The 15,428-nt window shown below is 42.3% G+C and overlaps 1 pseudogene; it reads right to left on the minus strand.

The window, feature by feature from the left end:
* Nucleotides 1–3,672: 3,672 nt before the first annotated feature.
* LOC104993197 overlaps nt 3,673–15,428 on the minus strand; it is a 30,000-nt pseudogene continuing 18,244 nt past the window's right edge.

Below are 15,428 nucleotides of genomic sequence, written 5' to 3' on the forward strand. Positions count from 1 at the left end.
TTCTAAAAAGAGGAAGTTGGGGGCAAAATTTCTTCACCCAGTGAGGGGGGGAAAAGGCATTTTAAACTCCCAGATTCACCAAAACAAACAGACAAAAGCAACAACAAAAAGGACACTTCTACATCATTGTAGTTTACAAAGAAGCAGAAAAGGATATTGTAACAAAGTGCAGGTCAACTCTTCCCATCCCAGGCCCACCCTCCACTGTGTGTTTATTTAATATCTGTTCCCGTTCTAGGCTGTAAGCTTCTTGAGGCTAGGAGAGTGTCAGTCTCCTATGCTTATCCACGTGGTCCCAGGCTCATGCATACTGTCCAGGGTTTATCCATAGTGAAAATTCACTATAAATAGTGAATGATTGAGTCTTCTGATAGAACAAAGTCAGTCACTGGAGAGGAGTCACTGGGCTTCAGTGATCCTGAGGTGTGAAACAGCTTCTCGAGTTGGACTGGGCTGGTGCCGAGTGATTCCTGATGGAGAGAGATGTGGAGGAGAGACCAGCTCGCTAGCTTTGAGAACCATAAAGGGGTCTGGACTTCAGCGTCAGACCGTGGGATGTCGCTGGAGTTTTAAGGAAGGAAGTAACATGACTAGCTTTGCATTTAGAAGGATGACCCTGGAGCATTAATCATGGAGGAGATGCTTGCAAAATGACCAAAAAGAAGAGGATGAGGGCTGAGCTAAGGCAACTGGGCAGGGAAGGGGGCAGGCCTTACAGGAATCCCCAGGGTCTGGTGACTAGATTTGAGGCAGTAGGGTGACTCCCGCGAACAGGGGTGCCAGTGACCAGAAAAGATTGGCACGCAGTCAGTTTCATCTGGGGGCCTGTTGGGCCTTTTTGTGGCAGATCAAGCTATTTTGTTCTGGAATTCAGGATACATAGAGAGATCAAGGCTAGAAATATGGCTCCAGGGGGGTCTTTTAGCATCAAAGATGGAAAAAACCATATAAGTTGATGCTCTTCCCAGGAAACGCATGTAAAAGTGAGGAAGGAGGCAGGACTGAAGGTAAAGCCCTTCTCAACACAGCAGCCAAAGCAACAAGGAAACCCAGGGGTGTGAGGGGTGTGAGGTAGGAAGAGAAAGGGGTGTGAGACAGGAAAAGAAAGAAGAGTAGATGCTTTACAAGGAGCACAGTGCTGGATGTGACTCTGTGGCCTTTCCTGGAGAGGATGGAGCACAGTCCACTGGACATGAGAGTAAGCAGGTCCTGGGTGCCCATCCTGTAGGCTAATATTGATATTTTCCATTTTCAGATACATGGTTGGTAAAAACAACATGGGCTTCCCTCATAGCTCAGTTGGTAAAGAATCTGTCTGCATTGTAGGAGACCTGGGTTCAATTCCTGGGTTGGGAAGATCCCCTAGAGAAGGAAATTGCAACCCACTCCAGTATTCTTGCCTGGAGAATCCCATGGACAGAGGAGCCTGGCGGGCTATAGTTCATGGGGTTGCAAGAGTCGGACACGACTTAGCGACTAAAGAGAGAGACAGAAGAACAAAAGAAAACTAGAAAGACTGTTCAGGGAACAACATAAAAGTCTGAATGTATTAGATTTCATTTTCCATAGCTGTAAAAATCAAGGCATTGAATTAAATAGATTTTCAAGTCCGTTTTAATTATATGTGTGTGATTGAGTGTGTTGTACTTATACAAATATGTCTTTTTCTTGATATCTCAACTCTTTCACTGCTTTACTTTCTATCATGTTTCTTAGTGCATAAGGCACCTCCATATATACATGGTCATAATATTGAGATCTATGTAGGGATAGTTACTTTAATATTTTCTGGGTTAAAATACACAAATTGAACAATATAATGAACCACCATTTGCTCATTACTCACCTTCAATATTTTACAATACTTATTTCATTCACCACCTTTCATTCTTCCATTTAAAACAATTCTGCAGTATTTTAAAGCAAATCCAAAATAAAATCTCACCTGTAAATATTTTACTGTGAATATCTGTCAGCTAGACTTTAAAGAAACATAACCAAAAGGTAAATGTTACTGCAAGGTTAGCAAAACCTTAATATCATCCCAACTCTTAGTTGTTTTTGTTGTTTTTAATATAACCCCAGTGCAGATATTGCCTGAGAATTTACAGTGATCGTTGGCAAGTATTATTACTGCCATTTTATATTTGTGAGAATGAGATGGAGGGATTGAGTAAGGGGGCCCAGCCACTTCCTTTCTCTGTTTCCCTTCATCCTCAGAGAAGCTTCTACCTAGTGACAAAATGGTAACATGTTTCAGATTAAAAAAAACACAACAAACACTGTATTCTACAACATCTGGAGGAAGAGAGGATGCTTCTTCAGAGCAAGGGCACTTTTCTTCCTTTGCATCTCATTATCCCTAGTTGGTTCCTCAACCAATGCCGTTGCCAGGGGGATTCTATGTGCTGATTGGCTGTCTTCACTATGCTTATTACAGTCACCATGGCAAGGATAAGTTAACCAGATGGAGTGAAAATAGTTAGGGGGCATCTCTGGAGCTAGGAATGAGGTCAATTCATTCCGGCCACCTAACCCTGTAGACAGACACCGCAGTGGGAGAAGCTCAGAAGGATGTTGAAGCCACAGTGCCCACAACAGTATCTTCCAGTCACCCTTTCTTTATAAGCATCTTTGATGCTGAAGGCCTCCATGTAACAAGGGCGTAGCTGGCACAGTGCCTCACACATGGTAAACTCCTAGCATAAGCAAACATTAAATGCGTGTTGAGTGATTAAGTCAACCATGTGTATATTCCTTACTCTGAAAGACAAGACATGCAGTTTGAAAATATTCTTGACCATTAACAGAATGCTACATTCACTTGGAAATTCAAAATTTTACAAGACGATTGAATTTTGCAAGGGATGGTGCTTAGAAATTGATTGATTCTTTTCAAATAAGATTTTGATTTTGAAATAATTTTAGATTTGCAGAAAAGTTGCAAAATTAGTACCAACAGTTCCATATACCGCTCACCCAGCTTCCTTTTTAACATCGTCCATTGCCATGGTAATGTCAAACCGAGGAAACTAGCATCAGTACCTTGCTAGCTAACTAAGCTCCAGACGTTTTTGGATTTCACCAATTTTTCCACTCACGTCCTTTTTCTGTCCCAGGATCTCATCCAGGATACCACAATGCTTTGAAATGATGCTGTGTTTGTAGTCCCAAGTTGTAGCACCCTGTCTCTAAAAATGAGGCAGGCGTGTTATTAGATACGAACCTGTATGGATTAAATCAAATTTTGATTATTCCAGATGCTTCCTTGGAAATTTTTGCCATTTGGCAAAGCCCTGTTGATAATCTTCTACCCGTTTATGACAGAAGCTGACACAGCATCGCAATGACAAGCACAGGCCATGGAGAGACTCACGCTTGTGCCTCAAATCTTGTTCTCCCAGCATTTAGCCCAAAGCCAGGCTTTGAGCAGGCTTCTTAATCTCCCTGTGCCTTATTTTCCTCATTTGTAAAAGAAAATACTATGGGTTTCTTTGGTGGGTCAGTGATGAAGAATCCGTCTGCCAAGGCAGGAGCCGTAGGTTCCATCCCTGGGTCGGAAAGATCTCCGGGAGAAGGGAATGGCAACCACTCCAGTTCTCTTGCCTGGAGAATCCCAGGGACAGAGGAGCCTGGTGGGCTGACGTCTGTGGGGTTGCACAGAGTCGGACAAGACTGAAGTGACTTAGCAGCAGTAGCAGCAGCATTATGCCTAAAAAAAACAATTTATACATCTTAACTAAAAAAATACCTTACCGCTAAAAATGCTCACTTTCGTCAGAGCCTTCAGTGAATGATAATCTTTATGCTGGTTGTGGGTCTTACCATGATGTTGGTGTCTGCTGACTGATTGGAGTGATGGTTGTTGAAGGTTGGCGTGCTTTGGCTATTTCTTAAAATAAGACAGCAGTGAAGTTTGCTGCATTGATGAACTCTTCCTTTCATGAATGATTTCTCTCCAGCAGGCAATGCTGTTTGATAGCATTTTACCCACAGAACTTATTTCAAAATTGGAGTCAGCCCTCTCTCACCCTATTGCTGCTTTATCAACTCAGTTTATGTCATTTTCAAAATCCGTTGCTATCATTTCAACAATCTTCACAGCATCTTCACTGAGAGTAGATTCCATCTCAAGAAACCACTTCTGTTGCTCATAAGAAGCAACTCCTTGTCCCGTTTATATCTTATCATGAGGTTACAGCAGTTCAGTTACTTCTTCAGGCTCTACTTCTCGTTTTCCAGCTGTTTCCAGTATATCCACAGTGACCTCCTCCACTGGAGGCGTGGACGTCTCCAAGTCATCCATGAAGGGTTGGAATCGCCTTCTTCCAGACATCTGCTTATGTTGATGTTTTGACTTCTTACCATTAATCATGAATGTCCTTAATGGCATGTAGAATGGTGAATCCTTTCCAGAGGTTTTCCGTTTACTTTGCCTAGCCAGATCTATCAGAGGAATCACTGTCTATGGCTGCTATAGTCTTACAAAATACGTTTCTTAAGAAATAAGACTTGAAGGTTGAAACTGCTCCTTAATCCATGGCACAGGCTGTAGATAGATGTTATATTAGCAGGCAGGAAAACAGTATGAATCTCTGTCTCCATCAGAGCTTTCGGGTGACCAGGTGCATTGTCAATGAGCAGTCATATTTTGAAAGGAATCTTTTTTTTTCTGGGCAGTAGGCCTCAACAGTGGGCTTAAAATATTTGATAAGCCATGTTGTCAACAGACGTACTGTCACCTCGGCTTTGCTGTTCTATTTAGAGAGCACAGGCAGAGTAGATTAAGCATAAATCTTGAGGACTCTAGGATTTTCATAATAGTGAAGGAGCATTGACTTGTCTTCAATCACCATTTGCATTAGCCCCTAACAAGAGGTTCACCCTCTCCTTTGAGCTTTGCAGCCAGGCCTTGGCTTCTCCTCTCTACCTATGGAAAGCCCTAGATGACATCCTTTTCCAATAAAAGGCTGTTTCACCTGCACTCAAAGTCTGCTGTGTACTGCCAGCACCTTCATTCATTATCTTAACTGGATGTTCTGGATAACTTGCCGCAGGTTCTACATCAGCACTTACTGTTTCACCTTGCACTCTGATGTTATGGAGACAACTTCTTTCCTTCAGCCTCATGAACCAAACGCTGCTAGCTTCAAAATTCTCTTCTGCAACTTCCTCACCTCCCTCTGCCTTCACAGAACTGAAGAGAGTTGGGGCCTTGCTTGAATTAGGCTTTGGCTTAAGAGGATGTTGTGGCTGGTGTGATAGTCTATCCAGACCATTACACCTTTCTCTGTGTCAGCAGTAAAATTGTTTACCGTTTTTAATCATTTGTATGTTCACTGGAGTAGCACTTTTAATCTCCTTCAAGAACTTGTCCTTTGCATTCACAAGTTTGGTTCGCTGTTTGATGTAAGAGGTCTAGTTTTTAGCTTATCTTGGCTTTCAGCATACTTTCCTCACAAAGCTTTCATCATTTCTAGCTTTTGGTTTAAAGTGACAGGTGTGTGACTCTTCCTTCCACTTGTTCACTGAGAGGCTATTGTAGGATTTTTAATGAGCCTGATTCCGGGTTATGTCTATTGTGTGTATTGCTGTGTCTCAGGGACTAGGGAGGCCCAAGGCCAGGGAGAGAGATGGTGAATGGTCAGTTTGTGGAGCAGTCAAACTTCACATTTATCCATTAAGTGTGCTGTCTTATCTGGGCACAGTTTGTGGTGCCCCCAAACAATTGCAGGAGTAGCATCAAAGATCAGGGATCACAGATCACTGTAATAAAAATAATAGTAGTGAAAATGTTTGAAATATTGCACAAATTACCAAAATGTGGCACAGACACGAAGTGAACAAATGCTGTTGGAAAAATGATGCTAATAGACCTGTTTCATGTAGGGTTGCCACAAACCTTCAATTTTTTAAAAATGCAATTTATGCAAAGCCCAATAAAGCAAAGTGCAATAAAATGAGGTCTGTCTGTACCTACTTTTTAGGATGGTTTAAGGATGGGGAGAGAATCTTTACAAAGTGCAAGGAATGCTGTCTCTAGCTATGTTCATGATTTATTCATATTATTTCAAGTATGAACTGCCTTGATGTTTACTTTTTTTTTAAGTTTTTTAATGTGAATTAATAATGTAAACCAAAGTCCAGAATAAATATTTGTGCTGTATAAGACAAACTTCTTGTAGATACTTTGAAGTACTACAGAAGGAACAGTTACATTTAACCAATTCATATTCTTATTACAGCTTTTGACTATGTTCAATTAAGATTTAGTTTTCTAGCCTTATTTACTACATTTTTTTTTTTTTCCTTCAAGATCCTAGCGACTAATATCTTTACATAAATGTTAGAATGTCTTCTGGAGGGCGTGGGGATAGACATTTCCCATCTTCTCCATTCTCTTCCATTCCCCACTGCATTTCTCCAAAACAAGTGAGTCATCAGGCACATACCTTGTATTCTTACGATGGTTTTGCAAGTACTCATTCAGATTTTTAATGCGATTTCCTGCTATTTTGTTTCATATGTGTCTGTTCTAATTTTCAATTGTTGTATGTCTTTGTTAACTTCCTTGCTTTCTAGTATAACAAGATGTTCCCAGTAAATCTTTTACCTTTCCAGCCCCAGATTTGTAATTAGCTTTTTCTCTAATGGTCCCTGGTTCCCTTTAGTGGGAAATGATTCAGGGACCATGATCTGGACACGAGATACATAGAGTCAGCTTTCTGGGTCTCTGTGGGCTTTGCACCCTTTGAATCCGGATGCCAAATGGGCCAATGTGGAGAGCTGATTGTGTTCCCTGTATTGCGCCCTTGTATGTGAAGGACTTGAGCATACACAGAGTGTGAGGTTGGCTGGGGCTCCTGGAACTCATCCCCCAGGGCTTCCAAGGGCTGACTGGGTTTATGGAGATTTCTAGACCTTTTTCTGTGGTCTAGGTAGGAATTTATCTTATTAGTCTCTTGTGTCTTCAACTGTGTCTTCTTTTTCTCACACCAAAAATCTCAGTACAGTTGTCCCTTGTTATCTGTGACCCGTTGGTTCCGGGATCCTGTCTGCATACTCAGATTCGAGGATGTTAAAGCCCTGTGGTCAGCCTCTGATAACACCAACTAGCTACCCATTCTCATTTTATTTTATACTCTTGTTAAGTGTTAAAGTGTTAGTCGCTCAGTCATGTCTAACTCTTCGCAACCCAAGAATGTAGCTCACAAGGCTCTTCTGTCTATGGAATTCTCCAGGCAAGAATACAGGAATGGGTAGCCATTCCCTTCTCCAGAGGATCTTCCCCACCCAAGGATCAAACCCAGCTCCCGTGCATTGCAGGCAGATCCTTTACTGTCTGAGCCACCAGGGATGTTTAAAAATTAATTTTGTTTTGAACTTGTGTAAAGTATCTGCTGCATTGGGTGTATCTGTGGAAATCTAACTTCTGTTTGTGTCCTCTTCCCCCTAAGAGGGTGCCATCGATGTCCATTAAGAAAAAAGTTATTGTTTATCCTTATATTTTGAATAAATATGCACAAATACAAATATACTTGTTCCCCTACTCTTTTTCTTAAACAGTAGGACACTAAGACATCGTCTTCCTCCTGCTTTTTTTTTTTTTTTTTAAATGTAATAGTATATCCTGGAGATGACCCCGCAGACATATGCAAAGATACTGTGTTCTTTTCTATAGCTCTTTGCTTTCTGTTGTTGGCTGTATCACTACCCTTGTCCATATTCTTTTTGTGTGTTTGTCAGTGTCTGTTTAGATTCCTAGCAGTGGGTTATGAGATCAAAAGGCAAATGGGTATGTAATTTTGCCAGGTATTGTCAAATTCCCTTCCTGGGATTGTGCGACTCTGCACTCCCATAGCAGTTTATGAGAGTGCTGGTTTCCTCACAGGCTTGCCAACTGAGAATGTTGTCAGACTTTGGGATTTTTGCCAATCTGATAGGCGCACAGTATCTCCGTGTAGTTTGCTGGCTGAATTCTGATGACTAGATTGGGCGTATTTGAAACAGTCTTGCGTCCCCTTCTTGTTGCCGCCTCCCCCCCACTCCCCCCCCAACCCCTCACTTAAGGGAGTAGTGTGGGTATTTGAAATACACGGTTGTCCTCTTGTTGATTTTTATTTAAAACACAGATTACCCCAGGTTTTCACCTTATAATTTTTATTCTAAGGTAGAACCAATATGTGGGTTGAGTCTCCCCATCTGCTTTTTCTTAGTTCTTCAAATTTAGATAAATTTAGGAATTTAGAAGTTGTTTTAGAAACTGTGAGCTTCTCTTTCTTCTATACCTTTCCTGTTCTCTCTACCTTGCTCCTCCTCCTAAGTCACTTGAGTCGTGTGACCCCATAGATGGCAGCCCACCAGGCTCCCCCGTCCCTGGGATTCTCCAGGCAAGAACCCTGGAGTGGGTTGCCATTTCCTTCTCCAATTCAGGAAAGTGGAAAGTGAAAGTGAAGTCGCTCAGTCGTGACTCTTAGTGACCCCATGGACTGCAGCCCACCAGGCTCCTCCGTCCATGGGATTTTCCAGGCAAGAGTACTGGAGTGGGGTGCCATTGCCTTCTCCACTCTACCTTGCTAGTGGAACTTATTTCACATTACACAAGCCGACTCCCATACCCCCATGGTGTTACACAAGCCCAGTAGAGCAGACATTCGTTCTTGTGGTTCTTATATGCCTCTCCTGTCTCAGGCAATGCACTGGCATTGGGGGTGCAGCATAGCTGACTTCAAGCTTGTCCTGGAAGGATGATGGAAGTTTGCCAGTTTGAGAAGGGGAGGAAGATCATTTCAGGTCCAAGAAAGGGCCTGGGGAAGGATGAAAAGTGTGAGTGGTTGTAAGGAGGGTAGGTGGTGGGGGCGGGACTGGAGTTTGAAGGGTGGGTTGAGTGGTTTAGCGTTGCTGTAGATGCCCAGATAAAATGTTGTCCTGGAAGCACTACAAGTAATGAGAGTCTTTGTTTGCTTTTAAGAGGAGAGAAATATCAGAGGCACAAATAACCAAAAACATATGATAAGATAGTCTCACTGGTAATTAAAGAAGGGCAGAATTGAAAATGAGTTTGTTTTTTTTTTGTAATTTCAATAGGCAAAATGAAAAGGTTGATAAAAACCAGTGCTGATGGAAATAGGGGTGAGGGGAGACAGGTTCTTTACTGTCTGTTGGACAGACCTCTCTGAAGGGGCAAAAAACATGAAGATATTTGTGTCCCATGTAAATGCTCACTGAAGGGTAACCTCAGCAGAGGAGGATTTTAGTAGTCACGTGGATAGGAGGACCTGTTCTGTGGGTGCAAGTCAGCTTCTTTCCCCAGCCACCCCTCTCTCATCCCTAAGGAGCTTATGAACAAGTAGCCATGGTGGCAGGGATGGAGGTTATGCATCACCTTCCATTCACCAAGGCCAGTCTGGCTACAGCCACTGATAAGTGCTAAGCTGTCATTGCTTTGCCCTGTTGGAGAGGTCTGGCCACATGTCCTTCTTCGCATGTCCTTGTCATCATTTTCCAGTCGTGTTCTTTCCAGTTCTCTGATCATCCAGCCAGATCATTGCTCACAGCCTATGAATCGGCACGTGGTAGCATGGAAGGTAACATCTGGTTATTTCTCCTTCCTAGCTAAGTGAACCACCAAGTACATCGCTCATAGTTCTACTTAATGAATAATTAAAATTATTCTAATTCTTAGGATAGATTTCCCTTCACCGGCGTTGTCCCTGGATGTCCCTGAAAGGGGCTATATTGTTGCAGGTGTCCACTTTTAGGTAATGCCTGCCTTTGGTGCAGGACCATCTGTCATCATCGTCATCCTTTAGTCACTAAGTCGTGTCTGGCTCTTTGCAACCCTATGGGCTGCAGCATGCCAGGTTTCTCTTTCTTTCCCAAAGTTTGCTCAGACTCATGTCCATTGAGTCTGTGATGCCATCCTACCATCTCCTCCTCCGTCACCCCCTTTTCCTCCTGCCTTCAATCTTTCCCAGCATCAGGGTCTTTTCCAATGAATCACTCTTTGAATCATGGGGCCAATGTATTGGAGCTTCAGCCATCTGTAGACCAGGCTCGAGTCTTCTTCTATCACTTGATCATGAGGAATTCCCCCAAGAGGCCATAGGTTAGACTAGGAGACTGAATGTAGTATTGCTGGAGTGGGAACCTTGGGCCATTTGGGCCACTTCTTCAAGTAACTTGATTAGACAGTCACAGCCTTCTTGGGCCCCATCACATCTGTACCACTTTCATTTGATGATGGAGAGTTGCTGTGTGTGCCCAGCGTTATAGCCTGGTGAGTCTCAGGTAACACCCAGTTCATGAGGAACAGCTCAGGGTGCTTGGTAACTTAGTCCATGACTAAGTGTGCAAGCTCTGCTCAGGCTCAGTAGCAGGTAAAGAGCTGTTTCTCAAAGGAAGAGTTGGTATCCACAGAGGGTGGCAGGGCTTTGCTCTAGAATCCTACAGGCCTGTGCTGTGATGAGCCTACAGTTCAGTTCAGTTCAGTCGCTCAGTCATGTCCGACTCTTTGCGACCCCATGAATCGCAGCATGCCAGGCCTCCCTTTCCATCACCATCCCCCGGAGTTCACTCAGACTCACATCCTACAAGGTCCTGCCAAAGGCTCCAAACATCGTCCCCATGTGCTCCTGCCCTTCTGGCACCACTGGATATGCTGGATCATCATGGAAGTGGCAAAGCAGGTTGAACAGCAGCAGGACCGATTGCAGAGCCTCCCCTTGTTGTGGCGTCCACTCAAAACTAGCAGCTTTTTAGACCATTGGTAAAGGGACCGGGATATACTGTGTCCAAAATCCAAAGAGGCCCGTCACATTATGGAGGGCAACTTGCTTTATTCAATCTACCAGTTTAAATATTAATCTCATCCCAAAACACTTTCATAGAAACACCTAGAGTAATATTTAACTGAATACCTGGGCACCTCATGCTGAAATTAACCATCACATTTCCTTCTAAAAGTAAAATCAGACACTTTATCCGTATATAAACATGGTGATGTTGTTCTCCCTTTTGTTCTTGTTCAGATGAAAGTAGCATGAGAGGATGAGCTCTTATATTTGATTATCTGACATTTATTTTAAACTATGATTTAGTCCTTCCTGCAGTTGGAAAGTTTGCTCTTCAAATACATACTATGGAAAGTTTGTACCTCCATTCTTGAAAAGTGATCATAGTGCAGGGAATAAAAGTTTATAGAGACGGTCTGTTTTCCTTGTTTATTGTTAGTGAACAATTAGATCTCATTGTCAGTAAAAATTGATGGCTGCAGCTTCCAAACTATTGAGCTTGTGCTAATAAATGCAACAGTTGTCCATAATTTGGTGGTAAATGACCTTTAAATGTAGATGTTTACAGAGACTGTCCTTGGGGAACAATTTAACTTCCAAATGACACCCATGAGTACTTGTTATCATTTAAATATGCTTCCTTTTGTCAATAGCAGAATAACAAATACTGGTTAGATTTCTAATGTTGATTCAGATACCAGGAAACCTGCTGAATAAATTAGTGTACATTTGATTTATATTGACCAAAATTTTTTACAGTGCTGTGTTACAGGTCAAGGTGACATGCATTTGAATGCATTTAGAGCAGAGGCCATGCTTGACTGACATGAATGCTTACCCTGTTTTTAATTAACTTTTAAATATTATCCTAAAATTCCTTCTCAACTACCAATTATTAGGTAGAGGATTGAAATTAACTTAGGACTCTGGTGGACACCTTATTTTAAAAATCAATAGTCTTGATCACTCCCATAAAAATTATTGGAGTAAATTATTGCTACATTTTATCTTATAATTTCTAGGGAAGTTAGATCTGTTTTTCTCACCGTAGACTCTGAATTTATTGTCTGCAGGTTTTCTATTGACGGTTTTGCAGAAATAATCTGAGAGCATGGAAAACATTTGGCAAAGTAATGAACGAAGTCTTATGTAGTACAGGAAGTATTTTATCAAGCAAACACATTTTTTTCAGTTCCATGAATTTTTTTTTTTTTTTTTACTGATGTTGTATGTGCCTAGAAGGGGGATGGTTTTCACAGTAAAGATGTGGATTAATTTTGTCAGCCATTCATTAGTAGTCCAAAGTAGTATATGTTTTTGGGAAACTTTAATCAACACATGACTTGCTCTTTGAGAGAATATCTTCATAATGAATGCTGCTTCTTTTGCATATAAATATTGCTGGAAAGAAAGCATTTTGTTTTCAGTGTAGTTTTTTTCACTTATGTCCTTTGTAAGAAGGTTTACATAATTCAGAATTTTAGAACTGAAATGTGCAAAGGTTTTTATTCTTCTAAACTGTGAATATTTGTTATCAATCAAAGAGTGTGCTTTGGGAATTTTGGGATAACCTTCTGAGCTTTGCTTCTCAAGGAAAGGGAGCCCAAAGCTCCTCTATTTTAAGACTTTTCATGTGAACATTTACAGCTGTAAGCAGAACTACCCTCTAGAGCAGGAGTCCCCAACCTCCGGGATTTAATGCCTGCTGATCTCACCTTGGAGCTGATGTAATAATAGGTATAAAGCGCACAATAAATGTAATACACTTGAATCATCCTGAAACCGTTCCTCCTGCCCTCACCCACCACCATCCGTAGAAAAATTGGCTTCCAGGAAACTGATCCCTGGTGCCAAAAAGGTTGGGACCACTGGTCTAGAGCAAAGAGGATAACAGCTCTGCCCCCCGCCAGTGAATGGCAGAGTCCTGGGATGTCGGGTTAGTTTCAGCCACACTGTAGCTTTCGGCCCAAGTTTCAGTGCCCAGAACAGCCTCAACCTCATATGGTCAACAAGGTCAGAAGAAGTGACAGTGTTGAAAATGTGAATAAGTGAGAAAAGGAAGTGGAGATAATAAAATTGAAAGTGGTGAGAGAATGACCCGTGTTCCCTGTGTGTATGAGATGAATCATTCAATAGCAGGAATGATTCGGAAGGACCGAGCGGAGAGTCAGGCAGTGTTACTCGTAAGTGGACAGACACTTGTGACTGACAGGTGGGAAGACTGGGGTGTCAGCAACAACCTCGGGACAAGGCAGGGAGTTGGAGAAAAAGGCCAGTGGTTGATGTGACAGTGCTGCTGGTGGATGATTCACTGGGATGCTGTCCAAAGGAGGGACTGAACTTCCAGTGCGAACAATTAGCTGCTAAAGCTGTGGTGCTCAGCTCTTGCTGCACTTTGGAATCACCTGGAGATCTTTATAAGCTAGAGATGCCTGGGTCCCACCCTCAGAGTTAGATGGGTCTGGAGCATGGGTTGAACACTGGACTTTTTTAAAGTCCCCTGGGTGATTCTGAACTGCACTAAAAGTGTCCCCACAATGCTTGTAGAGATCACTAAGGCAGGTCACTTGCCCCAGCACATCTTAATAGCAGAATTGGTTCTTAAGAGAAATTTCAGGCTCCACTCCCAGAGATTCTCAGGTGCAGCTAAGGTCCAGGCTTTGGTTGAGCCTGAAGGTTGAGCCCTTCAGGTGATTTTAATTTGTAGCTAAGCCGGCAAACTACGGAGTAGCTGGTTTTGAAAAAGACGCCCTGTAGAGTGTATATTTAGCATGAAGGAGAAACGTCAGGTTTGTCTTAAAGCTCTAAAGGCTGATTTATATTCCGATTCAGCTGAAGTACACCTATGACTGAGTGCTTAAAACCCTCTTAAGTCTTTGGATCCATGAACAAATGAACTTAAGAAAAGCGTTCATGATGTCAGCAAGTTTGAGGAACTTCTAAGGCAAGTAAGTCGCTAGCAAGCTTTGGAGTGAAATGGATCTGGTTCCACGTTCTGACTTGTAACTTCCCAGCCAGGGAACTCGTCGTCACCCTCCCTTGGCTCCCTAAAGCGCTGGCCTCAGTTTCCTCTCAAGGACCCCATGGGACTCGCTGTGTGGGGCAGCTATTGTTATTTCTAATCCTTCTAATTAAATTTTTGCCAGTAGAGTTTACTATGTCATCAAATATTTTACCTTGCTTTCATCTATTAGGAAATTTTTTCACCTTTGAGTAGTTCCATATTTTATTCACTGCTTTAAATGAATGATTGTTTTTTATTTATCTTAGATTTTATTGTATTTATTTATTGAGTGATTTACAATGTTGTGTTAGTATCAGATATACAGCACAATGATTCAGTTTTTTATATATATATATATATATTCTTTTTCAGATTATTTTCTGAAATAGGTTGTTACAAGATATTGAGTATAGTTCCCTGTGCTATACAGTAGGTCCTTGTTGCTTGTTTATTTTATATATAGTAGTATGTATATTTTAATCCCAAACTCCTCATTATCCTCCCCTTTCCCTCTTGGGAACCATAAGTTTGCTTTCTATGTCTGTGGGTCCATTTCTATCTTGTAAATAAGTTCATTTGTATCTTTTTAAGTGAATTAATTTTCAAAAGCATTATCAATAGACTCTTGCAATGCTTTCAAATTAGAGAATGACATCTGAAGTGTGCTTATCACCCCATATGTAAAAATAAATGAAGAATGTTGATTATGTGGTCAAACAACCAATTTTTACAGCTGCTATCTATTGATTGATCACTGAGTGCCGGATGAAATTCCAGCCCCTCTCCTTCACCGTAGTCTCTTAACAGTCTTTGCAGGTAAAACTGAATTGCTTTCCTTCTTTCTCCTGATATAAAAAGGTCTTTTTGTAAGAAGTCAGACAGCCAAAGCTAAATCTGTGTTTTAGCACATGGCTCTGACCTGGCAGTGGGGCTGGGCCAGTCCCCACCCAGATCCATTCTTGTACTTTGCTCTGAGCTGAAGTAGAACTTTTGACTTCTGACTCATCAGCTTTAGCCAGGTTCAGATGACACCAGTTTGAGTAAATGTCATTATAACCTGGATTTTGTGTTAGAAGCTGCTTCTTCGGCTAGGGTTTGCTCCTTTAGTTAGTTCTGGGTCTAGAAAAGTTCTGTGGAGTTCATCTTTCTGTGATCTAGAAGATCCGTCTGAGTGATCTTTCTGTGATCTGACTGCGGAGGCTGACAGTCTGCTTTATTGGAAGCTTAGGTCAGAGTTCATGTGATTAGGGTGAGCACGTCTGTGCACAGGGTGCTGTGTAGGGCCTCAAGGGGGCTGGCAGGGAGAGCCCAGCATGAGTAGCAGGCACAGGCCAGAGCTGTGAGAGGGGGCGATGGGTGCGGGCTGGGGAAGCAGGCATGGAGATGTGGAGTGTGAGGCTCAATTTCATCAGCCCTAGTATTTAGTTCAGAGAAGGCGATGGCACCCCACTCCAGTACTCTTGCCTGGAAAATCCCATGGACGGAGGAGCCTGGTGGGCTGAAGTCCATGGGATCGCTAAGAGTCGGACACGACTGAGCGACTTCACTTTGACTTTTCACTTTCATGCATTGGAGAAGGAAATGGCAACCCACTCCAGGGTTCTTGCCTGGAGAATCCCAGGGATGGGGGA

The sequence above is a fragment of the Bison bison genome, unplaced genomic scaffold (assembly GCF_000754665.1).
Source record: "Bison bison bison isolate TAMUID 2011002044 unplaced genomic scaffold, Bison_UMD1.0 scf7180017864235, whole genome shotgun sequence".
NCBI classification, from domain to species: Eukaryota; Metazoa; Chordata; class Mammalia; order Artiodactyla; family Bovidae; genus Bison; species Bison bison.